This window comes from Hyperolius riggenbachi, chromosome 3 (genome assembly GCF_040937935.1).
Source record: "Hyperolius riggenbachi isolate aHypRig1 chromosome 3, aHypRig1.pri, whole genome shotgun sequence".
NCBI lineage: Eukaryota > Metazoa > Chordata > Amphibia > Anura > Hyperoliidae > Hyperolius > Hyperolius riggenbachi.
This window is the reverse complement of record NC_090648.1, coordinates 39,289,260-39,307,625: the sequence shown is the minus strand read 5'-3', so window position 1 is coordinate 39,307,625 and position 18,366 is coordinate 39,289,260. Positions and strand designations below refer to the sequence as shown.

Here is an 18,366-nt window from a genome sequence, read left to right as displayed (position 1 = left end):
GAGGTTATGTTTTATGTTTCTTTTTGTTGTCGTTCAATTCAATCTCTTTCTATGCCTCAAGAGTAGTATATTTTGTCTATGGACTAGATCGTTCTATACATTGTTACATCTAATATCCATGGAATGAAACAACTTTTCATCGAGACCCTCAACTACATACTAAAGAAGTACAAAGTCACCATCAATATTTCACAGACCTTAATATAATCCTGAACATTATTCTGTCCAATACAAACTATAACAAATGTTCACAGTTTGGTACAACATCAATACATTGCCTATGAGATTGGCGGGCCTAATGAATTTAAATGATTTATATAAAGATAGAATGATCAAATGGCAGTACCACAACTTGGTAATTTTAAGCAGTGGTGCTCAGCAGAGCTCGAATATTCGAGCTCTTTTTCAGCTATTCGAGCTCGGTATTCGAGCTCCGAATAGCTGCAGCTATTCGAATGGGCTATTCGAGTAAACGCGAATAGCCCATTCACTATTCGAGCTATTCGAGCAAACGGCGCTATAAAATGGGTTTCACTAGAACAAGACATAACTAATCCAGTCTGACTTCAGATATGTAGCCAGACATGGTCTTGTGTATCCATATGCAGTGGCTGCTTGGTGTAATGGTTAAGGGCTTTGCCTCTGACACAGGAGACCAGAGTTCAGTAGGAGACCTTAGGCAAGTCTTCCTAACACTGCTATCTTGTCTAATTTTTCTCTTGACAATTGTTGAACACAAGGCCACGTCTGGCTACATATCTGTAAGCAGTGGCTGCAAGGTGTAATGGTGAAGGGCTCTGCCTTTGACACTGGAGACCAGAGTTCAAATCTCAGCTCTGTCTGTTCAGTAAAAATCAGGGAGAGAAAGAAAGAAACATCCGGGCACCATCCGTCTTCAAATGCGTGTCAGTGTTTATTAATTGTTTCAGGTCACATACCATTGGAGCTGTCAGCTAAACATCAATGTGATGATGGTGGTGAGTTGGAGGTGGGGGTGCCAGGTATCAGTCGGGGCTTGCGACGGCCGTTTCGCGTCTGCTAGACGCTTGGTCATGCTGCGCTCCTATTGTCAATTGACTGTTGGTCGAAAGTCGACTGCAACTGATTGTTCCTCCTCAAGCGTAGATATTGACCGTATGGGATCGCCTCCACCACATGTCTGGGATGGAAGCTCCTTGCATGGAGAACTGAATTTGTCGCAGTCGGCTTACGATAGCCCTCACTGACTACTCTATCACCATCCACTTTGAGTTTGAGGTCAAGAAACACTACTTCCTCCCCAATCATTTCTGAAGTGAACTGCATATTAATTTGGTTATCATTGAGATAATTTAAAAATCCCTCAAAATCAAGTAGGGTACCAGACCACACCACCAGGACGTCGTCCACGTACCTGGACCACCGTCTGATGTGCCCCCGGAACGGGTTGGAGTCCGAGTGCACAGCAGACTCTTCCCACGCCCCCAAAAAGAGGTTCGCAAAGGAGCATGCCACCGGGGTCCCCATAGCTGTCCCCGCCACCTGCTGGTACCATCGACCGTCAAACACAAAGGCATTGTGTGTTAACACATAATGTAAACATTCACAAATGAATTCAATGAAATCCTCGTCTTTGTTAGTGCATTGCAAAAATTTCTTGACGGCCTGTACCCCCAGGTCTTGGGGAATCCTGCTGTACAGACTGACCACATCAATGGTGGCCAGTCTGTCCCCGGGACCCAAGTGGCACGCCCCACGTCCCGCAGAACCTCCAGGGTGTCCCTCAGATAAGAGGGCACTCCTGCAAGTAGGGGGCGGAGGAGGTGGTCCAGGTACCTGGACAATCTCTCAGTAAGAGACCCACAGCCTGAGACTATGGGACGTCCCGGCGGTGCGGCCATAGATTTATGCAATTTAGGAATGTGATACCACACAGGTTGTCTGGGAAAGGCCGGGACAAGATCTCCCGCCAATTTCTTTGGAAGAAACCCCCTTGCAACGCCCCTATCAAGGAGTGTCCTGAGGTCCGACTGGTATTGTACAGTTGGATCACAAGAAAGCGGACAATAGGTGTCTCTATCATTTAATTGCCTTTCGGCCTCCATTTTATATTGTTGAGCGGACATTATAACTAGATTTCCACCCTTGTCCGCACCTCTTATGATCAACTTGTCGTTCATCCTTAACCAGTCAAGTGCCCTTCTCTCCTGATTGCTCAAATTTGGAAGGGCTCGCTCATAAATTTGAGCTTTCATATCCTTCAGGACAGCATCGAAGAAATGGTCAATGCTTGACCCCGGGGTCACCGGGAAAGGTCGTATTGACCTACAAGCTCTGAAGGTTTGAGTGTCCCCCAGAGTGAGTCCCCCTACAGATAGGGCATTAGGCCAGTCCATTCTCCCGCCTTCCTCCCAAAGTTCATTCAACAGGGCTTCTACCTCCTCATCCGTGGGGTCCCACTGCATAGTTGGCCCTGAGACCAAGTTGCTAGTGGTAGAACCCTGTGTCATCTGAGGGGCATACAATAAGCCACCCTCTATTGCCTGACTGGTGGCACTTGGGGTAAACCCCGGCTCACCAATCTCTGTGGCTCCTGTCATAGGGTGTGTGAAATTTATGTTTAAAGGTGATATATTCTCCTGGTGTTTATTCCCATTGTCCCGCTCTCCAAACTTCTGACAGATCACCAATTTCCGTATGGATCTGTAGAGATCAATGGTGAAGGCTACAATATCGAAGTCTTGGGTAGGGCAAAAGTTAAGTCCTCGGCTCAAAAGAGTAATGCAGGCTTGGGGAATGACTTCTCCTGAAATATTCACTACTTGTAAAGTTTCCTGTTGTCTGCCAGCCTTTAAGCCGTGGCTTTCCGTTTCTTTTTTGGTTGTTTGGTCTCCTTGATCCCTTCCCAGTGCACTGTCTTTGAGGACCCCGCTACGTGTACTTCCCCTTCCTCGTCGGACTCTACTTCTAAAGGGCCCGTTGCTCCTGCACATGCTGGATCAGACGGTTCTCCTTTGTCCTCCTTTTTAGGGGTTTTGGGGTTCTTTCTAGGTTTCCTCCTAGGGGTCTTCTTTGGTTGTTTCCCTGTTTCTGGGTCACTATCGGACCCCGAATCGGTGGTCCAATAGCCCCGGCCTCTTGGATTTTAAGGGAAAGGGACCGGATTCCAATTAAAAATTTTGCCTTTATCGAAGTCCTCCTTGTCGCGAAAAAACTTTTTTAATTTCCTCGTTTTAATTTCATCTTGGATCTTAATTATTTTATCCTCTATTTTGGAGGTTACTGCTGTAAACTTCTCTCTCGTGACTGAAATCTCGAATTTCTGCTTCGTATCGTTCAGGTCAGCCGATACTTTATTGTACTCGACTGTGGTGCGTGCCAGTACTATATTTTGTAATCTCTTGGCCAGATCTAAATGTGCCACTGTCCAATCCTCGACAAACTGTTTGTCCTCGCGGTACTCGGATGGTTCCCAGTACCGTCTGAATCCCCTGGCTACAATGCCGTCCTCTTTGTATCGTTTTAGGGTAGTGACTGTCCAGAAAAGTTTTGTTTCCTGCTCGCTAAGTCTCCCCAATTTGGTCTCCAAAACCCGGGCCCCCACCTCCTTGTTTGCTTCTGTAGAGGCTGCTGTATTTGAGAAGAAGTTTGTCAAGTCCTCTCTTCCTACAGCCACTTTGTCACTCACACATAACAGTGAATCGATGTCAAGTAGATCTATCTCATTGTCACTATCACTGAATTCATCTGCATTCTCTGAAGCCTCATTTGATCGTGAGGTCATGGTAGGGGTGCTCTACTCAGTAGAGGGAAGAAAGAAGCAACAACCAGTACCTTGTGAGACCTAGATATGTTGAGTGGCACTCCCTTCTTACAGATCTGCAGAAACGTGTGTGTGGCATAAAGCAAACAATTATGTCTCTCACCCTTCCTCCGGTGACCTTGCATCCACCTGCGCAGACGTGTGCTCCTCGGATCATGGCAGGAACATGAGTGGTGCCTCTATAAAGTCCCCTACTTCCGGTGATATAATATATATGTGTATATTTTATATATGTATATTGTTTGGTTTGATGCCCTTGTCATCCCGTCATGAGAGGTTTTAAATTTATAAGTGTATCTAGGGTGTGTACTGTAGCTTTAAGGTTATTGAGGACTGTAGCTAGGTCTTATTTCCCCAGGTCTTACGTGTTTTTAAATGAGGTTTCTTTTAACCCACTATTGTGTTCACTAAGTCACAAAACACGGAATTCCAGGAGGGATGCGGAATCGGACGTGCGGCATCTGACTGTACATTAAGAATTGTTCTTACCGGCTGGGCATGTTTACCCGTTGCTTGGACACTCTGTCAAAATGTACACAGAGTGAACACGTTGCTATGTGTGGGGTGGAGCTGGCGACAATTGTCGCTAACCATTGGTAGGCAAGATGGAGTCGGGGATCCCCTGCACCTTTGCCACTCCTCTCCCGCAACGTACTATGGGTAATGTAGTCCGGCCGGCTAGACGATACGCGCCCGTGCCCCTCCCGCAATCCCTCCCTTTGATCTCTCCAAACACAGGCGGACGTAACACCCGGAAGAGGCGGGGTTATCTCCCGCATATACCGGATGCTTACAGCCCGCCTTGACAATAGGAGCGCAGCGTGACCAAGCGTCTAGCAGACGCGAAACGGCCGTCGCAAGCCCCGACTGATACCTGGCACCCCCACCTCCAACTCACCACCATCATCACATTGATGTTTAGCTGACAGCTCCAATGGTATGTGACCTGAAACAATTAATAAACACTGACACGCATTTGAAGACGGATGGTGCCCGGATGTTTCTTTCTTTCTCTCCCTGATTTGTACCGACAGTCTTTGTTCCTGCCACGATCCGAGGAGCACACGTCTGCGCAGGTGGATGCAAGGTCACCGGAGGAAGGGTGAGAGACATAATTGTTTGCTTTATGCCACACACACGTTTCTGCAGATCTGTAAGAAGGGAGTGCCACTCAACATATCTAGGTCTCACAAGGTACTGTCTGTTCAGTAAGCCACCACCTATTCAGTAGGAGACCTTAGGCAAGTCTTCCTAACACAGCTACTGCCTATAGAGCATGCCCTAGTGCCTGCAGCTCTGGTGCTTTGAGTCCGCCAGAAGAAAAGTGTGATATAAATGTTATTTGTCTTGTCTACTTTTTCTCTTGTATTGAGCATAAATGGTAAATTTTAGGCCAGCTTCAGTTACTACTGGTGCTGTGGTACAGTGGTTAGAGTGCTTGCCCACCACACAGTAAGACCCAGGTTCAAATCCCAGCCAATGTGAGTTGGCTTTTATGCTACAAATCCTTAAAGGGAACCTAAACGGAGAAGGATATGGATTTTTCCTTTTAAAATAATACCAGTTGCCTGAATCGCCTGCTGATCCTGTGTCTCTAATACTTTTAGCCACAGCCCCTGAACAAGCATGCAGATCAGGTGCTCTGACTGAAGTCAGACTGGATTAGCTGCATGCTTGTTTCAGGGTGTGATTCAGCCACTATTGCAGTCACAAAGATCAGCTGGACTGCCAGGCAACTGGTATTGTTTACAGGAAACATCCATATCACTCTCAGTTAAGGTTCCCTTTAAGCAACCTAATGTTTCTATTGCATTTAGCATAAATGGTAAATTTTAGGCCAGCTTCAGTTACTACTGGTGTTGTGGTACAGTGGTTAGCGTGCTTGCCCACCACACAGTAAGACCAAGGTTCAAATCCCAGCCAATGTGAGTTGACTTTTATGCTACAAATCCTTAAAGGGAACCTAAACGGAGAAGGATATGGATTTTTCCTTTTAAAATAATACCAGTTGCCTGAATCGCCTGCTGATCCTGTGTCTCTAATACTTTTAGCCGCAGCCCCTGAACAAGCATGCAGATCAGGTGCTCTGACTGAAGTCAGACTGGATTAGCTGCATGCTTGTTTCAGGGTGTGATTCAGCCACTATTGCAGTCACAAAGATCAGCTGGACTGCCAGGCAACTGGTATTGTTTACAGGAAACATCCATATCACTCTCAGTTAAGGTTCCCTTTAAGCAACCTAATGTTTCTATTGCATTTAGCATAAGTGGTAAATTTTAGGCCAGCTTCAGTTAGTACTGGTGTGATGGTACAGTGGTTAGGGTGACTTGCCCACCACACAGTGAGATCTGGGTTCGATTCCCAGCCATGGTGTGATGTGAACTGGTTTTTGAAATAGCATAATTCCCTGGCAGATGAGACCCTCCTCACTCCGGTAGGAGGGAGGAAGGAAGGAGGAGACCCACAAGAGGCTAATTAAAATCTCCCTAGCAGAGTGTGTAGCAGCTGTCCCATAGCTAATTAGTGTAGGCAGACAACTGAGTCAAATGGTATAAGGACCTTGCTTGGAGGAGGGAGGGAGGGTGGGTCCTCCAGCAGTGATGTGTATTTCACTCAATCAGGTGTGCCTCCAGGTATTAGAGCTCTTGAAACATGTTTTATATAATTTTTCCAGCTGGTAGAATTTTTTAAAATTTTCAAAGTTCGCCTCCCCATTGAAGTCTATAACGGTTCGCGAACTTTTTCGCGAACCGAACCTTTCGCGGAGGTTCGCGAACCTAAAATCGGAGGTTCGCGACATCTCTACTAATAATCAAACAATCTCTTCAATTAAGAAAGTATCACAATTTCAAAGTGTAATTCCCATTGGGAACAATATATAAAGATACTCAAATATGGGTATATAACTCCTAGGAAACTAGCATAATTCATAAGTAACTACCTCCTCACCCATATGCTGGAAATGTTCACATTCCATAGGAACAATAATACATATGTTATGGGAGTGCCCACATTTTTCTGACCTTTGGAGACTGTAGAGCAGTACATAAGGCAGCAGTTAGACCCGGGATTTTCCATGACACCACAAGTAGCCTTGTTATGTATAGATATAGATAAAATTGATCCCACATATTGATTGCAGATCTGCCATCTAATGATGGCAACCCAATGCACAATAACGAGTAACTGGAAATCCACAGATAAATTAGACTTTGTCTCTCTCATAGCAATGTATAAACGCAATATAACAACGGAGAAATATCTTAGGCCAGACTGCTCTCTTAATACTTAGCTGCACAATTTTACCTAATAAAATGTATGAGATAATATAGTGGTGAGATTAACAATGTCATTATAAATAACGTTGTGAATGAGGTTATGTTTTATGTTTCTTTTTGTTGTCGTTCAATTCAATCTCTTTCTATGCCTCAAGAGTAGTATATTTTGTCTATGGACTAGATCGTTCTATACATTGTTACATCTAATATCCATGGAATGAAACAACTTTTCATCAAGACCCTCAACTACATACTAAAGAAGTACAAAGTCACCATCAATATTTCACAGACCTTAATATAATCCTGAACATTATTCTGTCCAATACAAACTATAACAAATGTTCACAGTTTGGTACAACATCAATACATTGCCTATGAGATTGGCGGGCCTAATGAATTTAAATGATTTATATAAAGATAGAATGATCAAATGGCAGTACCACAACTTGGTAATTTTAACCCAATCACAGAACTTGGAAGTTTTGGACCAAACAGAGAATGCAGAATCAACTCGGAAGTATTTGGCCGATCAGAGAAAGCAAAAAATGATCAAAAAAAGACTACCAGTACTTGTAAATCAGAATCAAAAATCAGAAAATCATGGAAAAAGTAATTGGCATTGGCAGAAATCAGAATTTCCGCGTAATTGGAAATTGGAATTTCTGAGTATCTCTAACAGGCATTGAAAATGCGAACACGGTTATTGTTCAATAAGTACTATTCTAAATCTACCCTCATCGTCAGCTACTTGATCAGATTCGACAACATTGTGTTGAACAATGGTGACTCCTTGCACCTTACAAGTAGGTGAAGAGGCCATAAAAACTCTCCTATAGGAGGAGTGTGTATATTTAGGAAATACAACCTAAATTAAGCGAGTTTCTTGTAAAGCTGTGATAACTGGTTTATGTTTTGCATAATCCTGCATAGCCTTGTGCCTGTTAGAGGGGACGTTAAAGCTCCTTACGTTATGAGAAAATATTCTACACATTACTGAATATACATTAAAGAGAACCCGAGGTGTGTTTAAAGAATGTTATCTGCATACAGAGGCTGGATCTGCCTATACAGCCCAGCCTCTGTTGCTATCCCAAACCCCACTAAGGTCCCCCTGCACTCTGCAATCCCTCATAAATCACAGCCATGCTGTGAGGCTGTGTTTACATCTGTAGTGTCAGTCTCAGCTGCTCCCCCGCCTCCTGCATAGCTCCGGTCCCTGCCCCCGTCCCTTCCCTCCAATCAGCAGGGAGGGAAGGGATGCAGGCGGGGACTGGAGTTCTGCAGGAGGCGGGGAGAGCAGCAGACTGACACTATAGAGATAAACACAGCCAGCTCTGACAAGCTGTTTGTCAGCAGCGTGGCTGTGATTTATGAGGGATTGCAGAGTGCAGGGGGACCTTAGGGGGGTTGGGATAGCAACAGAGGCTGGGCTGTATAGGCAGATCCAGCCGCTGTATGCAGATAATATTCTTCAAACCCACCTCGGGTTCTCTTTAAGAAAAGGATAAATACATCAGAAAATATTTAGTTCCGAAAAAAGCACACTAAGGGCAAGCACCATCAACCACACCCAAAAGTATCTGGGTAATCAAAAAATGAGTGTGCAGAATGGAACTCAAAGTGTATATAGTAAATAGACAAGACACAGTAGTTCCCTAGACAGACCGCATCACTCACGTAAATAAATACTGTATATACTCAAGTATAAATTTAGAAATGTAGGTCTGATTCATTTCATAAAAGTATAGGGGTCGACTTATACACGAGTCGGAGCAACATGAAGCATACTGAGTAATGTGTGTACTATTAGTGACATTCCCATTTGCAGCAATTTACCCAGTGGTAAGTGATACTTTGAGGAAAGGAAATGCCAATAAAGCACAGGTGTGAAAGTCCAGACAACAACAATTACAAAGGAAAGGGGCAGGGGGGGGGGGGGGAGATACTGGGCTGCATAACAGGGAGTGAATAATTGCAGCACATGGGGGGGCTGGCTGCACTTAAGGCACAGGAGGGGTTAATGGCTACAATACTGTATGCAGTGCAGTCATTAACCCCTCCTGATCCCCAAGTACAGCCATTAACTTTGCTGGGTAGACTTATAGTTGAGTCAATAAAAAATTCCAGCTTAAGATGGTTGAATATTGGAGTCGACTTGTACATGAGGTTGACTTGTATTCGAGTACATACGGTATATCATCATCTTTATTCACAAAATACATAAAAACACTTAAAAACAATGAGGACAGCCATGCACAAAACCCAACCAATAATCAAAGTAAATAAGAATATGTACAAAAATGACTAGGTTTCCACATCACATAAAATTTTTTAGCAGCAATAATATTGGATGGCAGTGGGGAAAAAATCCATAAACCACACTGCCAGCCACACAATTAATGAGTAACCAGAAAGCCTCAGCAATATATAGTGTAATCAAAGCATATTCCATAAACCATAAACCATATTACATGAGGTAGGATCCCATAAGGGAAGCAAAAGTGCAGAGAAAAGAGTAAAGTGCAATATTAGTGCAGAAAAATAGCAGATAAACCACTGAGGTAGATGAGTGTAAGAAAAGCAGCTGAAGAGTGTGCAGAAAGTGCAAGAAGACAGCGTGTACACGCTGAAATCAAATGCTGGTGCTTACCGGGAGGAAGAGTCAGCAAAGGGTGTGGGGCATGGCATCCTAACACACACCAGTTCCAAGGCACTAGAGGAAGCACCTAAATTACCTGCTTTGCCTCATTATACACAGAAGCCAAACAGGAAAGGGAAATGTTGAACTTTTTTTTAACATACATAAAAGTATATTTTCCTTTCTTTATTCCTTAAAGTGGTATTATCAGCCACAAAATTCAATTACATTTTCTCATCGTTTTGTGTTCAGTCAGTGTGCAGCCTGTAACCTGACTCTGCAAGTCTGTGGGTACAGGTGCACTCCAATCTGATCCAAAATGTTTCTGTTGTAATATTTGGTATATTGCTGATGAGAAGGAAGGTTGTTATCTCCCCTCCCATATTCCTGCTCCTCACTGATTGGCTGAGGGCAGTTCAGTGTGAGGCTGCTGAAAATGTGATCTATGCTGTGCTCACATGTGTTTACAAAGCAAGCTAGATATGACAGTGTAGTTTCTATGAGAAAAGAAGAGTAAGGGAGGAAATGACATCAGCATTGGCTTTAGTCAGAGGTAGTTAAAATGGAAAATGTCTCAAACAGTTTTCTCTTTATTTACTGTATAGTATTCACTGAAATCAAAATGTGGACAGTACCATACATATGTTACGTAAGGAGAACAAGTATTTATCTACTTATATACTGTATGTGTTTTTTTCCCTGGGATAGTGCGGCTTTTTTCCCTGGGATAGTGTGGCTGTCCCTGATGCTTCAAATGCATAAGAAGTAGTCATTAGACATAAATTAATCATATGTATTTACCTGGGAATAGCAGAAGAGTCCCAAAACTATTATTCATTTTAAAGTTTAGTTTATCACTGGATACTCCACAGCACAATCTAGGGCCATCATTCCTTTTGAGTCTTGTAATTATGAGATTTTCTGCCCTGGCCTTATTCGAGTCTTTCGGTATAGAGAGACGGTTCTTATACCTCCCTGAAATGTTTGCAGAACTGAGTTTATTTTTGGAAGATGAGCAGTCTTCTCCATCTGTCTCCCACCAGTGAAATTCTATCTTGGTATCTTCCTCCAGTTCCTCAGGGGCGGAGACTGTACACGGAACGGTAACAGAACTTCCATATGTCACGGTATGAGCTGTCACCTGATAAATACAGTACTGTCCAGTGGAGGTTACTATTCCTAAAAATAGAAGAACAGACAATCTTTGTTATTAAATTCAGTTCATTCAAGACAATGCATTGTGATTTCAATACATTTGTAATAAACTGAACTACTAAATCAGCCAGGAAGCTATGCTGATATGGAAGTGTTCTTCAGAATCTTTCAGTGGCCATTGCTGCTTTCTGACTGAGACTAAGTTGATTACTGTTTGTATTTTACTTTTATTGTCAATTGCTGTCAGGGTTCAATAGATCTAAGCACTGATGAGGTATTTTACATTGCAAAGGAGGTAAGACTATACGACATGGACAGGTTTCATATTGATAGAGATGTAGGTTCCCAAACCGTTCAACGGTGAACACCTCACCCTGTACTACTTCTGGGTCGCTATGACCCGGAGTAGTACGGCTGCGCTGGGCCGGCGGTGCGCATCCTTGATCGCGTACCTGTTGCCGGGCATTTTTTCTGCACATGTGTGTGACGTCATGAGTGACGTCACGCTCATGCGCAGAGAGTGCCCGGCAACAGGCGCGCGATCAAAGACGCACACCGCCGGCCCAGCGCAGCCGTACTACTATGGGTCATAGCGGCCCGGATGTAGTATCGGCCCATAGAGATTCGCTGGCGAACAGTTCGCCAACATCTCTACAGATTGATAAACATCATCATAATTCTCTGTATATTACTTTCACTTTTGTACATTTCTGACCCGCCTGAAGAATAAACTTAAAATGTCAAAGCTTGGAATATACCATGGGGAACTGTTGATCCTTGATGGTTGATCATAACCTCCAAGTATCTGTGATGAGAGAGACCAGGAGCCCGATGGAGCAGTATTGCAGGATAAGGATTATAGGTAGAAAGTAGGTTTGAACATACAAAGCTGGTTTGCAATAACTTGCAACTATCGTCAGAGCCTACAGGAAGTTAACTGTTCCCGTTGTTATCCCGAGTCTGCGGGTACAGGTGTCGGTTGGTCACTCTCCTGGATGGGTTCTGAGGACTAAACAGTCTTCGTTACTGTCTGGGACCCCTTAGGGTATAGACTAGACTAAATACTGCTGGAGGTGCCCTGAATGATGTGTAACAGGTGATGGTGATGGATATAACATCTTACCTTCTCGGAAGAACAAACCATAAATAATGGAAAAAATAATTGTTTTATTCATGCACGTTAGACAACTCATTTCTCGGGTCACAGTCCGCTTCTTCAGGTGCCTGCAGGTATTTGTTAACATTGCTAGGGCACCAATGTGTTTAGTCTACTGCAATAAATCATGTACAGTTAGTCATTCAATTACCCAAATCAACGTTTGTTGGTTTGATGTCTGCATATCTGCTCTACGACTAACACCAGGCCCTACTCTACTCAAAGAAACTTGAATGACTAACTACAGATAGTTTTATTGCTTGTCACGGTTCTTCCATGTCCTTCAGTGGTGCCCCCTCCTCCAGTACCAAGCAACGTGTTCCCAATTATCCCCAGCCTGAAGCATATGCTTGGAGTGGAGTGAAGATAAAATATATGCAGTAAGTATAATAATATCCACCCTATAATAGGGAAATGTTTGCTTACCATGAAAACAGAAGAGTAAAATCAGTAGCCAAATGTCTCCTTATACAGGGCAGTCAATACAGTATACTGCGGGCAATGTGTGATCACTGCTATATCCTGTTTGGGGAGTGTGTATTGCTTGTAAGAGAGAGGAAACAAGGCTAAGTTGGTATAAAAAGGAGGTGTTAAGATAAGAATAGTTTTAGACACTTTTCACATTTTGCAAAATGCTATTTGTTTGCAGATAGGAATTGATGCAGTAAACTCCTGCCAAGTTGTTGTGCGCTTCCTGCACAATTTCACTGTTACTAGCACACCAGCCACTACCACTTAATGCCATTTGTGTTACCTGGTTCACGCACATATTGCCATGCTATTTCCCGATTATTTCCTGACTGCCCTGATTATTTCCCAACTAGACTATTGCAACTCTCTGCTCTGCGGCCTCTCTGCCAACCGTTTAGCCCCGCTACAGTCCATCATGAACTCTGCTGCACAACCTCTCCTCCCGCTTCTCCAACCAAAATCCCCCTCTGTCAGTCCCACTCCCTCCACTGGCTGCCAGTTACACAAAGGATACAATTTAAAATCCTTACTCTCGTCTACAAAGCTCTCCACAACATAGCTCCTTCCTATCTTAATCAACTTATTTCCAGAAACCATCCTACAAGCAATCTCCACTACGCTAACGATATCCTTCTGTCTTCTTCCCTGATCACCTCTTCTCACTCCCGCTTGCAAGAATTCTCTCGATCCTCTCCCCTCCTCTGGAACACTCTCCCTCAACACATCCGCCACTCACCCACACTTACTAATTTTAGGAGCAATCTGAAAACTCACCTCTTCAGGCAAGCATACTCTCCTACCTAGGACACTGCCCACTGACCACCATTTCTACCACTCCACACACAGCTTCCCTTTACCTACTGTCCTATACCTTAAACCTTTAGACTGTAAGGCCTTTTGGCCAGGGCTCTCTTCCCCTTTTGTCTCACAATGCTGTGTAATGGGTGTACATATCCCCCACCTTTTGTAAAAACGTAGTTAATTTGTCCACTCTATTAGCTGTTATACCCTCTTGTCTTGTATCAAGTGTTATATTGTATACTATGTATTGTTATACCTTGTTTGCTATTGTACAGCGCCACGGAAGATGCTGGCGCTATATAATCAACAATAATAATAATATCAATGCTATTGTGTGGCATTACCGCAGTAACACAGGAGGCACTAAAGGTTGATGGCCGGTGCTCCCCCTGCACTAGTAATGGTAAAATTGCCATGTGCTCCCTGCGTACGGCAACTTTACCAGATTTACTTTAATGCATCCCTAAATATTACTAACATTACTAAATATTTTATAGTCAGAGAGGCTTTAGCCTCCTTGGCGGTTATCCCGAGTCAGGCTTGGGGTGGAAAAAACAAGCCAGGAGTGGTAATCCCGAGCGTAACTCGTGGAAGCCGCCGGGAGGTCTGGGCAGACTGCTATGCACAGCGGGCGTTTTGACTCACCTCCCCCGGGATTCAGAGGCCATCATCATGAGGACAGATGGCGATCTCAGTACAGGGTTAAAGCGCCACCCGGAGGATGGTGGGGGTACTATAGCGCTGGATCCCATGGAGGTGAGTAACATGCAGGGGCTGCTGCAGGCTCTCTGGCAGCGTTATTTATTCCCCTTTTTACGTTCTAAAAACCTGCAAAAAAATTGCAACGCTTTTAGACCCTAAAACCTGGAAAGAATCATACCGCCGGGGGTGGGGGAGGGGGGTTAAAGCAAACCTGAAGTAAAAATAAACATATGAGATAATGAATTGTATGAGTAGTAGTTGTTATCTATGCAAAATAGCTTCTTTAAACTCTTTAACCAACTGTCCTGTTTTCTAAAGCAATTGAGCAGCCAAGAAGCAGCGAGAGACGGCTTGAGATACCTTTTTACTGCAGGAAAGTTTCAATGGTCATTCCTGTATTTCTGCTTTGTTTTATAGTTTAAAAGACAGGATGGCCCATATGCAATTAACTTTTTCACCTGAGTTTTCTCCTAGGTGAAATGTTCAAATGTGTCGATAAAATGTCTTTTAAATCACTAGAAAGCAAAAAAAATACTCCAAATAATTTTGATAGTACGTTTTCTACTACTTTTTGGTACTTTTTCCATTGTAAAGTACTAAAAAGTTATTCTAAATTAAAGAAGAAAAATTATCTCCTGGGAGAAAAGTCAGGTGAAAAAGTGAATTGCGTATGGCCCTATGTGCTTTTAAGAGATCAGTTGAAAAGGGCACCTGAGCCATCTGTGTAGACTTTATGTTATTTAATGTTATTTACTGCAAATCTCGGCTACAAGCTGGTGAAAAGGGCGCCCGAGTTTTCGATTCAGCTACAAGGTTTTTGATTCGGCTACAAAAGGTTGCCCTTTTATTGCTGAGATGTTTGATTCAGCTACAAAAGGGCACCAATTTATAGATTAGATTTTTGATTACAAGGTTTGGCTACAAGGTTTTTGATTTGGCTACAAAAAGGTGCCCTTTTATATCAAAGATTTTTCGTCTATAAAAGGGTGCTGGATATAGCCAAGATTTTTTTTTAGGCTATGTGAATGCAACTACAACATTGGTTATATCAGCAGGTGACTAGATTAGGTTATAACAGTTAATTTGGTTATTATGATGGGCCAAAGTATAGAGATGTGCTGTGCGGCGGGGAGCGGGGGTGTGTAGTGTCGGTGTGCAACTTTGATCTTTTCCTACAATCAAGCTCGTTGTCATCGCCCCCACCTCCTCCTGGGCGCTGGAGGTGGAGAAGAGCCCCTTGTCCATGGATTGAACAAGGGCTCCGAGGGGGAGGGGGAGGCCTGGCTGCCCTCCCCCCCGGATCCCCCCATACCATGGACCATGCTGGCTGGAATAGCTCAGGGTGCGAAGCCCCACTCGGCCGGGGCTCCGCATTCTGGCTATCCTAGCCTGCATAGGGACAAGGGGTTAAAGAGGCTGAGGAGGGGGGTTCCCATGTCATTTCTATTTTAAATTTCCCACCCTCTGAACATTAAAAAAAATAAAAAAAATAGATACAATTGCAAGGAGTCTTTATACAGCCATGTTGCAGCTGTATAGCGATCCCTGGCCAAAGCATTATGGACTCCCTGGGAACCCCTTCACGAAATTCATTGCTCTTTCTTTTGATATATGTAAATCTACACAAAAAAAATTGAAAAAACGGTGCACAGGTCCCTTTAATTGGGCTTAGTTCACCTCAGAAAAATCAGAGGGAAGGCAGGTTGATATTCTCAACTCAAGCAACAAATTCACAAACAACCGCCACTCACTGAATGATATGCAAAAATTACTTTATTATAGGAAAATCATTGCAACCGGCCCATTAAATAACCCCCCAAACCCCTAAAAACATATAGGACCTGGGCACAATTCACACAGGAGTACTCCTAGTGCACACGACCACTCTCATAACCCACACACATCAGATCTGGATCGGCCGATCCTTGAACTGCATTCTACTGTGGCACTCTGATCTCTAAGAAGGCTGCAATATGAAGCTTTGATCAATAGGGGACAGTCTTGTGATCCAATATACATGCAATTGCAGTTTCTTGAAAGATTCACAGTCCCTCCGTATGTAATTGCAAACACTTGCTTCCCAACAGTTCTCAGCCCTGGCAAATCCTCCAATACCGCGGGATGCCGCGGAGAGCAATAAGCAGACCGAATGACCCGGCACAGCAGGAGAAGGCATGCAATTGCCACATAGCCGGTGAGATATGGATGCCGTGGATGCCGTGAATGGTACAAAGGGTTCCGGTAAGGTCACACAGCTGTGTATTGGAGGATTTGAATCTACACTACTGTTAGGTTTGCTACATTAACTGTCATTTGCCACATTTAAATGTAAACGTTTTTCCTATGAAACTTTAAAATCGATTTTCATAAAAACTATAAGGTCTTTTCGATGTTTTTCCCTCCTGTAGGCACTGTCCCCTCCACATACCCTGAAAAACTCTTAAGAGCTTTGAGTACTCCTCCGCTGGAAAAAAAAAGTGAGATATAAATGTTATTTGTATTGTCTCAATTGATAGCTATCACGCTAGTGTGTGATGAGATAACATATAGGTAATATCAGTATTACGTTAGGGTACATGAGGTAGCGTACAGGTATAAATAAAACAATGGTACAAAGCATAGTATAGATCAGGCTGAGGTCATTTACAGGTCAGAGATATCGAGGTACAGAGTAGCTAGGCTAGATCGTAGTCAATAATCGAGCAGAGTCATACATATAAAGCAGATGTCAGTCATATTGAAAGGATCAGGCAGTAACAAAGTCAGGGAAAGGCCGAGTCGGTAACATAAATCAGATGGCAGCGGTACAGAAGGACTAGACAGGAGCGAGGTCAAGAGGCCAGCGAGAAGTCGGTACATGGATAATATACAATATGATGTTACAATAATATTACAAGAATATATATGGAAATAAAAAAGACTGACTAACTGGAGTACATATATATTGTGCATCTACACAATATATCAATGTAGCTCAAAGTAGCTAGCTAGACCTAGAACCAGCAAACTGATTAGTATCAAGGTCAGTGAGCACTAAATGCTCTGGCCTTAAATACAAAAGTACTCCATCTGCAGCCACTCCCCTCTGGTGATGTCACCTAGTGACATCACCTCACCTGCTGTCATCCCTAAACCCTCCTCCTGAGCCTATAAGGCTCATCCAAACTCGCGCACGACCCAAAGGTCGCACCACGCACGCGCGAGTCAGAAGACACTGTCGGAGGAACGCCGGGGATGCCGCCAAAAGACTCCAGCGCAGAAGCCCCGCCGCTCGCCCAGAGCACGCCGGAGACGCAGCGGGACCTGCCGCTGGAAGGTAAGCTCATTACAATAGCTTTTGTGTTATGTGAGAAAAAAAAAGAGAACCCAGATGAAACTCATGCAAATCACAGGTAGAACACATGGGGCCCTATGCAATTCACTTTTTCTCCTGAGTTTTCTCCTAGATGATATTTTCAAACTTGTCGATAAAATGCATTTTAAGCTACCAGAAAGCAAGCAAATACCCAAAATAATTTTGGTAGTACTCTTTCATTTACTTTTTGGTACTTTTTTAGTTGAAAAGTGCTGGAAAGTTATTTTAAATAGAAGGTGAAAAATGATCTCCTAGGTGAAAACTCAGGTGATAAAGTGAATTGCATATGGCCCATGGACCCATATGCAATTAACTTTTTCTCCTGCATTATCTCCTAGGAGATCATTTTTATATTCTCTTTAAAATAATTTTTAAGCATTTAACAATTGAAAAAAGGACCTAAAAGTTGGTGAGAAAGTACTATCAAAATTATTTGGAGTATTTTCTTGCTTGCTGATGGTTTGAAATACATTTTATGACAAGGGCCCATATGCAATTCTCTTTTTCACCTGCACTTTCTCCTAGGAGATAACTTTTATCTTCACTTTTAAATAACTTTCCAGCACTTTTCAACTAAAAAAGTACCATAACGTAGGTGAATAAGTACTATCAAATTTATTTTGAGTATTTTCTTGCTTTCTGGTGGCTTAAAAGGCATTTTATTGACAAGTTTAAAAATATCACCTAGGAGAAAACTATGGAGAAAAAGGGAATTGCATATGGGCCATAGACCCATATGCAATTAACTTTTTCTCCTGAGTTTTCTCTTTTCTCCTAGGGGATATTTTCAACCTTGTCAATAAAATGCCTTTTAAATTACCAGCAAACAAAATAAACAAACGAACAAACAAATGCATAAATAAATAAATACATAATCAAAATAAGTTTGATATTACTTTTCACTTACTTTTTGGTACTTTTCCATGGCAATGTGCTGAAAAGTTATTCTAAATTGAAAATGAAAAAAATATCTCCTGGGAGAAAACTCAGGAGAAAAAGTGAATTGAA

At 43.1% G+C, this 18,366-nt stretch overlaps 1 protein-coding gene across 1 annotated transcript in view; it reads right to left on the bottom strand.

Annotated features, from left to right (window-relative positions):
• LOC137562552 (uncharacterized) overlaps window positions 1–17,480 on the bottom strand; it is a 43,945-nt gene extending 26,465 nt beyond the window's left edge. Inside the window, exons 1-3 of the mRNA XM_068274005.1 lie at window positions 16,432–17,480; window positions 12,456–12,572; window positions 10,520–10,897 (exon numbers count right to left, since the gene is read on the bottom strand). The gene's annotated coding sequence lies outside the window, so the exon portion shown is untranslated. The remainder of the gene's footprint in view (window positions 1–10,519; window positions 10,898–12,455; window positions 12,573–16,431) is intronic.
• Between the last annotated feature and the right edge of the window lie 886 nt (window positions 17,481–18,366).